We start from the raw sequence: 13495 nt of genomic DNA on the forward strand, positions 1-13495 counted from the left end.
TACAAAATGTCACCCTTACAATAACTGACATTTCAACATAAAGAGGAAAAGCACTTACGGCGTCACATAAAAAGAAATCATTAGGGGCTGCCGGCTGACAGCTACGAATGGTGACTATGGTTGATGGAACACAACTGCTTTGCACTCTTCAAGTTAAATTAAACTTTACTGCAAAAACAAGTGTATACCTTGACGGATGATGGTAATAATAATGTGACGTCAAATCTCTCAGATAGAATCAACTTTAATTAAAGTCATGTGTCTCTGCAGAAAGCACACAAATAATGGACATACAAGTAAATACAAAGGCATGCCAAGCTTTTTTTATACAATTAGATCCAATTTTAATATTTCTCCAAACTGCTGTTCTAACCTTAAATGACCCACTAGTCTTAAGATGTTTTTTTCTTTCCCTTTTCAAAGTTTCATGATAGGTTAAAGGAAATGTATATTTTACATTTTTATATACTTACCAGCTGCTTGTTTTGGTACACCCGTTAAAGTACTTGTCAACACAAATCAGCCAATCACATGGCAGCAACTTGATGCATTTAGGTAAGTAGACATGATAATACCCATTTGTTACACCCCTACTGCAATTCAATCAGAGCATGGGGAAGAACTGTAATTTAGGTGAATATTTCATGGCTGTTGATGCCAGGTGGGCTGATCAGAGAATTTAGGAAACTGCTGGGATTTTCACATACAACCATTTCAAGAGTTTATAGAGAACGGGCTGAAATAGGAAAAATATGCAGTGATTGGCAGTGAAATGTCTTGTTGATACTAGAGGTCAGAGGAAAATGACTGGACTGCTTTGAGCTAATAGACAAGCAATAGTAACTCAAACACCCCATTTATTACAGCCCAGGTATGCAGAGGATTTTCTAAAAATGCACAACAATTAGAATCTGGAATTAACAGCACGGAAACATAGATCACTTCTGATTGTATCAAGGATTCATGTTAATGGTATTCAAAAATGAACATTGTTTAAATGCCACTGTCTTAGTATTTTTGCTGTTGCATGTCTATCAGTTTATGTATGTACCTTCCGATGACTAAACTCACCATGTCACAAAGCTGAAATCATCTCAAAAAGAACATGAAAATGAGTTTACAGTAAAAATGGCCATACAGTCACTATATCCTAATCCAATTCTTAGTCCAATAGAGCACTTTGGGAGGTATAGGAACAGGAGATCCACATCATGGGTGTCCAGCCGGCATATATGCAGCAAATGTAATGTTTCCATTTTTTTAATATATGCTCAAAGCCCAATTTAGTATTTTTGTAATACTATAATGCAGCCAGGTTACATGCTAGAGTGCTGCTGCCTTTGTTTAAATTCCTGATCACTATGGCTCATCGCAAAATGCAGTGACTTTAATTTCCATAAGTCCCAGCACCATGCTGTAATTAAAAATTCTGCTCACTGAGCTCTAATAAGTGTGTAACAAAGGATACAGGTTGGGTTTAAAGCCCTCTCCCCAGCAGAACGTACTCCTATCCTATTGCAAGTGATGGTATGGCCTGGTACTTGTTACTAAGTATGGAGGAACATTTTATTCACTTTATGTGAATTGGTGATTGGTTAAACGTTGTCACATAGCGGCATGTTGACAATCAGTCACTTGTAGCTCGGATTAAAAATCAAAATCCCACTGGGTTGTTTTACTCTAACTGAACAACCAAGTGGAATTAAAAGAAAAGTAAATATATTTTTCTAGGGATAGGGAAATAAAGTAAACACATTATCTTGTGCTGTATACCTGATCAACGGCCAGCACATTGGCCTTGTAGCACCAGGGTGCCAAGTTCAAATCCTAGCTAGTACCCAACCTATGTGAAGTTAGTATGTCCTTCTTGTGTTTCCTTCAACATATTCAAAAACATACTGGTGTTTGATGATTTCTGACCATCAGAGTCTATGTTAATTATTTACAATATGTTTAGGACATTAGCGCTGTAGAAGTGCTTTATGCTATATACACTCATAAATACATACAAGGAGCCAGTGTTCTCATTTGGCATTGTGCCACATATTACATTTACAATAAAAGCTCTCTTGTATTTTTGACATTATTTTTCTAGTTATCTATAGAAAAGTACTGTATGTTGACCTTTTAATGGACACATTGAAACATTTTACTGCCTCTTTGCTCTTTGCATTGAACAGCTGTTTCTAAATGGGCAATCTAGAAATCTGCAATCAGAATCAATTATACATGATAGATTGTATACATCAGTCTTTTTGGTAAGGTCAGCGCAATTCTCTCTCCAGCTACTATGAAGAGAAATTGTTGGTTTTGGTACAAAAGAGCTAAAGGCAACACGCTGAAAAATGACAAAGGTTAACACTAGACTTTATCCTAAGAAGCTAAGGAAAAGCGTACAGCGTTTATCATGCATTTACATGGCGTTTTTTTGCACTTCATAAATAAGGGTAAAGATAGAGGGAGTGATAATAAAAAAATGTACAAAAGAAGTACATCTGATAGTGAAATACAGATGGAAAAATGCTGTTTTTGCACCTTTCAGATGCTTGAAAAATGCTATATAGGCTTTTGTTACATAGGACTTCTATTGTAAGCATACACAAGCCAAAAGAAGGTCATTGGGCTCAGAAAAGGTTTTTTAAATGTGCAGCCAGGCAAAAGCAACTACTAAACACCGGTATGAATTGGCCTATTACAAATGAAGAACGTTTAAATCCTGGGCACTTGTCTGGCTGTGAACAAGGCATGGACTAACACTTTGGCTATTGACTAACCTATTACCTAAACATTTACCACAAATTTGGCCAGGATTCTGCCTGATAGAAGGTATGGTATTTATTATTGTGACTGCCGTGCTCTTTTTATAATTGATCACTAGGTGGAAGAATCAGCCTTAGTTCAGCACTAAATGAAAATTTGAATGGCTGTGAACAAACCAAAGGCTGCGTTAAAAGGCAAAGAATTTATAAATGGAGTTCTTCATGAAGACCAAAAAATTTATATATAAAAAAATAGGCATTTAAAAAATATCACCAGCCTGTATGATTTCCACACAGAAGTAATAGTTTAATTTTGGAGTTTTAGTCTAAGAAAATCGGCTATGCCTAACTGTTAGAATACGATTAGCATTCCTTACTTTTTATAATTGTTTGATAAATGTAAAATATTTTTCATTGAATTCTTAAAGTTCCAGATCTCATATCTGTTACCTCCATGGACATGGAGAAACAGTTTAAAAATTAAGCTACCCCTAAGAGAGTCATTGTCATTTTGCCCAGTACAAAGCAATAATCCCTCTTTTAAACCTGGACTTCAGCCTTTTTTTAATCTTGTACAGTTGTAACACCTGCAACAATAGTCGTTGGAAAGGATGCATGAACGAGCGTTGTACATACAGCACCATTCTGCTCTATGCAGAGGGGAGGGGGAGAGCGATGGAGCGGCACCCTGCTGTGCACTCTCCCCCTTCCCTTGCATTAGGATCGTTAGTGGTCCATCCTTGATCCGCCAGGATGATTGTTCTGACGATGGACGACTCGCGCTGTATACACGCCAGATTCTCGCCCGATATCGACCCTGAGCCGATTATCGTGTGAGAACCGTTGGACATGTGTATGTAGCTTTACACTGATTTCACTGAACACAGTATCTCACAGTGAGCATTAGAAGCTGCAGAAAGTTAAACTAAACCCATTTTATTGCCAAGCTGATCCAGCATCACCAAGCCAATTCCTCCTAAAGCTGAACTGTCCGGGCTTTTAGTTTCCACTTGGATTTACAATAAGGTGTTTAAAGAAAGGCTTTATGAACCAGGAATGGAAACAAATCAGCCTATTATACTTCAAATTTAAGCTCATTCCCTAATGTACTTATAATCACCTCTCCTGTTCTCCCTCATTGCACTGCTCTCTGGAATACTTGTGGCCTCTGGGTATAGAGGAGCATGTAAAGATCAAACAAAGTAATACACTCAGACCCTGCAATCCTTTGTTCTGCTTTTATCCTGACAGCTTACTTGGCTTTGAAACATACTCAATAATTTATGGTCCACTACATCAATCTCCTTGCAGGACTGTCCAGCAGATGGTGTAATATTAAATATCATTTAAATTAGGAGACATTTTTTAATGAGGAACTAAATCAAAAATAAAAAAATGTGAGCAGGCAGCTCTTTAGGACATGCTGTGCCACTTCTACAATAAAACAATCGTAGCTGTCTGTGCACAATAGTCTGTAGAATAGGCTGCATATGTATTTGATCTCAGAATGAATAAACTCCCATGCCCATGCATCACTCCAGCCTGGCCAATCAAGATGAACGATGATCTTGAACCCAGAACTGGGTGAAGATAAAAATGAGGAGGTAAGTTGAGTTTTGCTATAAAGTAGGCCAAAGATAATAGAATATGTGTAAAATGCAAATAGTAAAAGGAAATCCAGAATGTATTTTACTGTGTTCTGCCGATTAAAAAGGTAAAATCTTATTTATCACTTCCTACATTAAAAGAACTTTATTTTAAATGATCACTTACAAGTTTTAATTGATGTTTTTATAGAATTTCTAAATATTTGTGTAATATATTTTACAAATAAACATATCCCAAGACTTGAAAGCATGCTGTGCTTTCTAATAATTGCAGCCAGTACGTGTAAGTGTATGTTAATCCACTAATTGAAGGATATGTATACTTACAAGTTCTCTACCACCTCCCTCTCTTTCATGCTGCTCTCATCACAAATAGAAATAGAAATCATTCCTGTGATACAGAAACACTACACAGCATGCTTTGGGTTGGTTTGGGGAAGCATGCACTGCACAATATGCTTTGGGTTGTACTGATTTTATAGACCAAAGTAAGATTTGTAAAATATGGTATTGTCACAATATATTATTTACTTTGCAGCTTATACAGTAATCCTTGGTTGTAAACCTGGTGCTGACACAAGAGGTAATGAACGCTGTATGCACCCAGTAAGTCCGCTTCCTCTACACAGCCACTCAAGTGTAAACCACAGCAATGAACTTGTTACCATTTGGGCTATTTACAAGATTAAACAGGTTTTTAAAAAATAATGTGCACAAGATGATGTGAGCTCCGCTGTCTGCATAAGATGATACCAACTCACACTGCACTCTTGATATGTCCTCAGTTCTCTGACTTAAATTACGCTCTGTATAACCCTAAACACCAACAGTATCAAGTGGTTGGAAGGATTACTAATGCATGGGAAGTATTGCAACCTGGACTACTTTAAACGTATTTTTTTTACCTCAGAGTTGGGTATAAAAAAAGCTTTTTATTTATGGTTGCAGACTTCTATGCAACCCAGTGTTTTGTTGCTGTAGAAGTTCCTAAGTGCTAAAATTTGTAGTTCTGCAGCTAAAGCGTTTCTGCTACGTAGGACGTGCTTCAAATACACAGTTGAAAATCTACTGTTATCCTAGCTCTAAGTTCCAGTGGATATTTGTGCTTTACATAAAGGTCCAGTGTGCAGAATAATATAATTATCCACTTACTAAACTAAAAATGGAAACAGCATGCCTAAATCCACTTTGTTCTTTTAATTGGATAAGGCACGCAACTTCTTACTTCATGTCCAAATCTACAGATTTTGTTCTTTTTCCTACAAGAAACATTCTAGCCATTCTAGCACACAAAAATATAAGGATCCCACAGTGCAATATTGCAACTTGGAACATAAATCCACAAATAATTCTTGTACAAACCCGAAAATTAGCCCTTTGCTGAACATTAGAAATAGAAAAGGCACAAATATTGTGCAAAAATGAGTTGTAATGTTAAAAGTCGGCCTTATGATACATGTCAGAGTAGATGAAGAGATTTTAAACTGGTTAGAGGGGTTCATGTGGTCATCAAATGAGTGCCTAATGCAGTCTCTTTGTTCATAGGAAAGGCTAGGTGCTGATAGTATAAGGCACACTTATTGACTCCTGAATATGAAAGTTTCTTTAGTAGTGTATTCCACTTTACAGTGGACGGCTCAATGTACCCAAAGGCCTCCTGTCGGATTTTAGACATGTCTCTTCCCCCACTTCTCATCTAAAAAAAAAAAAGTGTGACCTGGGAACTGTCTTTTGAGCAATGTGGATCTATGCCTATGCAAATAATGACTTTAGGAATGTCACTGTAATCAAGTTCAGGGCAACGATTCCCCCAACTCTAGACTAGGACCTAGGAGTTATACCCTCAGATTGTTAGTGACTTCAGCTGTGGAACTCACAATCTAAATGACCTAACACGAGTTTGTATCCATACTTTCTTTTGATATAGCCCAAAACTTTTTGTAGTTATGCACATACTTTAAAAAAAGTTAATAGATCTGATTATAAAAAAGACAGATCTGTTAAGCACACAATGCTAGCTGGATTCAAACTGTTGGGATATAATACAGTAGTGCACTCTATGCTTTTTGGTGTACATTACTAAAAATAGTGCATGCGTCTTTTTTGGTGCTTTTGGCAGCCCATGTAAATTAATAGGCTGTCTTAATGTAATATACAGTAACACACCACAAAAATGTATATGGGTCCTTACTCTATTTGTTATATTTTTTTTTCACCCCAGCCACCAATATACTTTATTGAGCAGCAGAACTTTTGGGGACAGGGTTACAGAAGCATATGCTAACACTTTACCTTGGGTATGATCGCCTTGACTTCAGCCATTCCATCGTTTTAAGCAGAAGACAAAGTAGTGGAGCCTTGTGGAAGAACAGCACTAAATTCCCAGGACTGCATGACTACTGAAACTACTAATTATAATAATAATAAAATTGTATGAAAAAACGTCACGCCTTAGAATCTATTCTAATTTTGGTTTTGCACTAATTATTCCAAGTTGTCATTCCATTAAAATAAATTGGCAGCCCAATGCACTGTGCAGCACAGAAATGTAGTGCATGCCATGCTTTTGAAAGTGTTTGATGCGCTGCAATGTGCTGATAAGGTGCAACTGGGGTGCTATTAAGAATCAATGGCAACCCAGTGCGACAAAGCAGGGAAATATATGCATTAACACAACACACCAGTGTAAACAAACCCTTTGTGGCTTGACTATAAAATGCCCAAGGAGCAAAGATTATTCTTCCATTTTATTTAGGAACACAGGTAGGATTTCACCCATATTAATCTGCATTATTTTCCTGAGAAACAAATTCCTGTGACAAAATCAAGCTATTCCAAACAGGCATAACAAAATGGAAATGAGACATTCAGCTTGGCTTCTGTGAGGCTCAGCAGTGTAGTACTGTTTTTCTGTTTACACATTCATCTAAATTGCCCAGGCATGTCATCTAAAAGGTATGCCTCGGTTATGTATCGAATAGCCATTAATTATATACTTAATTGAACCTTGGCTAATGAAAACATAAAGACTTAGTTGTTCTGCATTTGTCACCAGGCACTTAGCGCTGTCTCATTTCCTTGCTTTCCCGCTGTGAAGGCTTTCTCAGTCATCATGGGTAATCTGATAACAGAATTTATGATAGTGTAGTCTGTGACTGTATGCAGGCGGAAAGGTGCAATCTTACCTTTGTATCTTCCTGTGTCACAGACACATTCTGTACTTTGTAGACAGCTCTACCTCATGAAAAATGTTCTTGAGAAAAAGTCACATTCTGTTTATCTTGTTGTTGACCTAAACACTTGTGCAATGTCTGGATTATTGCCAGAGGATGGTATATTAAATATATGCAAGGAACATATTTGCTGTAAGTAGTCAAATGAAAAAAACACATCAAAGAGTTTCAATACAAACCTCTAGAATGAAGGTTCAGGGATCCCACAGCCATACATTAGCGGCTCTTTATGGTAAACTTGATTAAAACTACGTAAAATCCTTTATTTAGGTCATATAAAATAATCCTACAAACATACCAGTATAAAGTCAAAATGTGGGCAACAGTAAAGTTAGGCACTTGAGTTTTGGTTGCCATTTTAAAAGTGAACAGGATTAACATCTGTGTCCCAGTATCTCAGGCCCTTTGTTTCTTAACTGCGTTATAAATCAGAACCCCCAAGGGTCCTATTTGCTATGTGGGCTGGAAGTGCCAACCATCACCGCCAACATCCACAACTGAACATGGAACCTGAAGCTTTAGCACACACTGCTCTACGGGAGCCCTTGTAGCAAATCTTTGCATTTTAAGAGATGTGATAACACAATCACAAGATATGTCATTTCCACGGAGTAAAGAGGTTCCAGCAGACCACTGCTGAAAATTACTGCTATAGTGATCTATTACTGAGTGGGCAGCATGGTGGCCCACTCAGTAATAGTGCTGGGTCCCAGGCAAACCAATACCAAACCCTAACATTTTACCTTTTGCTTCCCTTGCTGCGGTTCCTATCATTGCAAACACAACACCATTCTAATGTGGGAGAGTACTTATTTTTTCAAAGAAACAAATCTGCATTTTCTTTCACATTGTGAGAATGAATATAAAATAATATACTAATAAAAGTAATTTAATAAAGATATGTGTACATCGTTAGGGGTGTCTGTTCATATATAAGTGAAAGACTTTATACCAACTACAAATACCAACAGACCTGCCGTTGTAGCAAATGGTAGAATTTTGAGTGTCTATGACCCTAGACAACCTTGCCCTATTTTAAAAATACCCTGTTCCTATTCGTTTACATTGTTCTAGGTATAAATGTCATATTGTAAATAATATAAAGGTATTGCTATCTGCTGAAATGATGCATTACCCTCACGTCTCTAATACGGAAACTAAATATGTATTCAAAGCTCAACGAAATCCAAAACTAAACAAGACAAATTCCTAAAGCAATCGAGTTGATTAATGTAACTTAAGTAATTAATACCTTTGGAAATGAACTTTTCAAATTAAAAAATGCTGAGCTCATGCAGCACAGGGAATACCAAAGAACCCTATTAAACCACAGGACGTACGTTACACAAAAATGGCCAGAGGATGATGATCAATATGTATCTATGTTATAAACATTCATCCCTGAACAAGTTGGATTTCCTCTCACAGTGACCACTCAGCTTTTGTCTTTGGTTGAGCATAATATCCTCATCTTGCTAAGAAATTGGCCCGAGCAAATATGGGGGCCAAAAAATCAATATAAATGTCCCAGAGTTTGAACTTTGAAAATGAGCTATGGTAGCTACAATACTTCCAGCCCCTTCCTGTTTAACAAAGAGCAGCCACTGAAATGACTTTTTCTGCCACACCTATGCCTGCCAGACATAATTACCTAATATATTAAACACCAATTTATTAGTCCATATAAATATTGATTTTCTGTTTGAAGAGATAACCACTCCCCAGTGATAGTGTGTGTAAACAAAGTAAAAAATAAAATCCTGATATACTGTACAAGCATCAGGAATGGTGACTTTAAATGATAAATGTTAATATGGCGATATATTGTGCAAACAAGAAAATCTATATCAGATATGACTGCAATATTGATGACACAGCATTTAAAAGATTTGTAAAGAGCAAGAGTGACAAATAAGTTGGGAAATATTTCTAAAGCAGCAAATGTAATTTTCACCAAACATTCACTGATTGTGAATTGGTCACTGCGTTTTAAAACACATGCAACAGGAAGATTACCATGCAGTGAATATTTGGTGGAGGTCCGATTTACTACTTTATGAATAGAAACCCGAAGTAATGCTTTTATTGCTGTCTGTGCATTTGCTGTAAAATAATTCCTGTTAACAGAGAAAGAGGTAACCGAGATAACCGTTAGGACTATACTCCATGGCGGGTGACACAGGATGCAAGATCTAGGTGTCTACTGGTCTTCAGAGCACCCCACAATGGGCTGGTGAACCCTTGTGGCCTCCAGAAAACGTTGCAGCAGAGAGAACACCAGGTCATGGTACTCCCCAACAGGGGCAAGATGACCAGAAGGCTTCAGTGTAGGGAAAACCAGAGATCAGATACTTGTTAGGCTGAAGCACAGGAAGTGTAAATGGTGAGCCGAGGGTCGTGGGGAGGCAGCTGGTGAGAATCAAGGTCAACCCGGTTTAAGGTCAGGGCAGGCGGAACTCGAGAGCAAAGGTTAAAGTCAGGCAGAGTACAAAGGTAAACTGGGGATTCAGCAAGCTGATAAACACAGAGGAGTGTGAACAGAATTACAAGATGAATTTCAGGCACATTGGGGAGATTTCTTAACATTTCCTTACTATCCAGAACAGATAGCAAACAGAAATCTTCCTAACAGGACACAGGAAGTAACAATTACTGATCTACAATGTACATCATGTAACAATCACCTGGTATAACACTCATCAGCATATTATGAGCTGATTCATGATCATTCAAATGCTAATATAAAAATGTCATGTCCAATCAAATAAATATTCATAATTAATTAGTGCTAATACTGATATATTCCTTTGATAAACAGCAGAAAATTAGCCTTACAAAGCACAGTATCAATTATAAACCTGACATAAAATCATCAGACACTATGGGGTGTTTGTGTAAATGGTTTTCACTCAACTTTTACACAAAATTCACATATTTTTCATTTTCACATTCTAATTACATTAAATTAGAAATATGTAGTCCTTCTCAGTACAGGTTTCAAAATGTGTATATTTCTGGTAAATCTTTGGTAAAAATATTTGTAAATGCAGCCCTATGTTGACTTGATTTAAAATGTACAGCTCATTATTTTATTTGCTTTTAGCCATTTACTTTCTTGATTTTTCAAATTACAGTAACATTTTGCTCCTAATTGGTCATTTACCAGTCCACCGTGACAGATTGATAAACAAATTTTGGGAACTGCTGTATGTCTGATGAAATTCCAACATGTGTACATAACTTTAGACTGGCATACTTCCTATTAGTTCAGCCTCAGTGAAACACACCTGTTTAGCTCTTTCAGATATGTTTTAAAAACATAATAAGTACGGTTGGTGTGGAAATCTACAAGTAACAAATGAAAAGTTTGGACTATAGGTCCACTCCTAACATTACAATCTCATTTTTCATGTGCACCCTTTGGCTAGGCGTTAAATGATGTGAACTTTCTCAAAGACATTTTAGGTTTCAGATATATGGCAAATAACTGTATTGGAAGTGGATTCAAAAGCAATGATCTACATATTGTAAAATCTTTCATCAGAATACTTCATCATACTGTATTATTTACCCCAAATTATTATAACATGATCACTAACCAGTGGTGAGGATTAGAAGGCCACAAACATTTTTCCAAGCAAAAGTTAAATTGATGAAGAGGAGGGCCCTGGGTTTCATGGCTCAGGATTTGCAGCAGATCTGTTCAGGTGCCTTTAGTTTGTAGTTGCAAGCACACAACTTTTAGTCGGTTGAAAGTGTATTTCTAATAAAACGTTATGAAATGTTTGACATCAAACCAGTATTCTAGCTATACTGGTACAATACAGTGATGAGACTATTTTAGGAATGATAACAACTTAGGTCCCATAAAAGTTTATGTAGCTGAAATGGCAGGATGGGTTGGGTCAGTGAAGACTTGCAGTGATGGACGTTAGTGAACCATGTAAGGCAATATAAATGATTTTGTATCACATACCCTAATGTCCATAACACCATTGCTACAGTTGTCACTAAACATTTCTGTATTTTTTGCATTGCACTTTGTACCTTTTGTTTCAATGCGTTTGTTGCATTTTGGTGTTTTTACACAATTGTTCTGGTAGATTTGTTTTTCATTAGTTGGATGGAGGTTATATTTTGGTAAATATGCATTTGTGGAGGTCAGGGGGTAAACAGAACAAATGCTCTTCTTTGGAATAAACTTTTATGTCAGTAAAAATGCACATCTGGCTCTATACCAGTGTACCCAGCATTGATGAGCTGCACCCCTCATAACAGATTTGTACAGTTCAGTTTGCCTCACTAGGGCTATTGCATTAAAACAAACAGGGCAGCACAATAAAACTCTGGAGCCTTCCATTTTTGTTTTCAGTGAGAGAAGAACAAATAAATAGAGTGCATTCTATTTTATGGAGGGAGGGGGGGACGAGCAAGTGTGCTCTTCTTCCTTCTTACAAAGCCGATTGCTCCAGCTCATTGTTCATGGATTTTGAACCGAAACAAGCACAACCATTTGTCCACAGCGATATTATCTGACGTGTACACAGCCTTGGAAGTAGTGTTTTGCAATTACCCTGATGCTGCTTCAACAAAAAGTGAAAATGAAGCTCTAAAAGGGTACCTGCTCTAGTGACAACTGTAAGATGGTGAGGTCTGATCAATAAACTCACTTTTACTAATCGGCTGTTTCAAGTGATGGGGAAATATCTACAAACAGCAGGTTCTTTGTCATCATCACTAGTTTTTTAATACAAATTTTAACAATTCTTTTTCTTCAATGACTTCATAAAAAAAAAAAAAAAAAAAAAAAAAAAAACTAGTGAAATAAATCATCATATAATTGTTGCAAATGAATACATAGCTTAAAGACTTCATTTCAAGTCACTTCAAAGCAGTCAGCCTCCTCTATTTCATCCTGGTGCTGGAATTTAGTACATTATTTTAAATCCGTAACAATATGCTAGAGAAGCTCTTTTATGAAGACAAACAATGTAAAGCCTTATCCATTGTTCAAAGGGAATATTAAAGAGAATTGAAGCTGTGGGATTTAGAAAACAATTTAATCTTAGACAACACATGGATCTTTGAATCCCAGGAAACTGCATTAAATTACTTTTTAAAAGTCTTTTTTGTACACCAGTGATTGTATGCAGTAGTAAACCAGTGTTTACCAACTCTGCAGGGTCCATAAGTGAGGTACATGACTATTTGTAATGTCTGTGAAATAACTTTCATTTTGTTAGAGCTGAAGGTTGAGCAGATTTTAAATGACTAAATGGTAAAAAAATAAAAAAAAGGAAATATTATTTTAGGTATGTTCAGTATTTCCCAGCTGCAGTTAATACTAAAGCAAAATAACCCGGATCATTTATTTTGAGAATTATGAGAAACACCCCAAAAAAATACCATGTGGATACATGAAGAGTTTAACATTGGAAGGATCCAAGACATGAGACTAGGAAAAGGAATCAAACCTCCGGACCCATAACAGCGTGTGGTGTTAAATGCTTCTTTACACCTTGGGTACTAAAACCTTGTGCAGGATTTATTTAAAACTATTCGGTTTTGTAGCTAAAATGCAACTTTTCTGCAACAGCCAAAGAAACGCTTAAGAGAACAGTCACATAGCTAAAGATAATTGCAGCAAATATCACGTAATAGCATATTGAACTAAGCCCTTCATCATTTAAATAATTCATACATTTACATACTACTGCCGCTTTACATTAGCCTGGTTCTACTTTCACTGTGCTTTGACTAAGAATTCTGTAGACTGCAGTTGCCATCAGAATCACAACATAACTAAAGCTGCGTACACACCTGCAATTTTTCTCGTTGGAAAGGATCTTTCACGATCCTTTCCAACGAGAAAAGACTGCACGATGCATGAACGATG

The sequence above is a fragment of the Pyxicephalus adspersus genome, chromosome 11, assembly GCF_032062135.1.
Source record: "Pyxicephalus adspersus chromosome 11, UCB_Pads_2.0, whole genome shotgun sequence".
Classification (NCBI taxonomy): domain Eukaryota; kingdom Metazoa; phylum Chordata; class Amphibia; order Anura; family Pyxicephalidae; genus Pyxicephalus; species Pyxicephalus adspersus.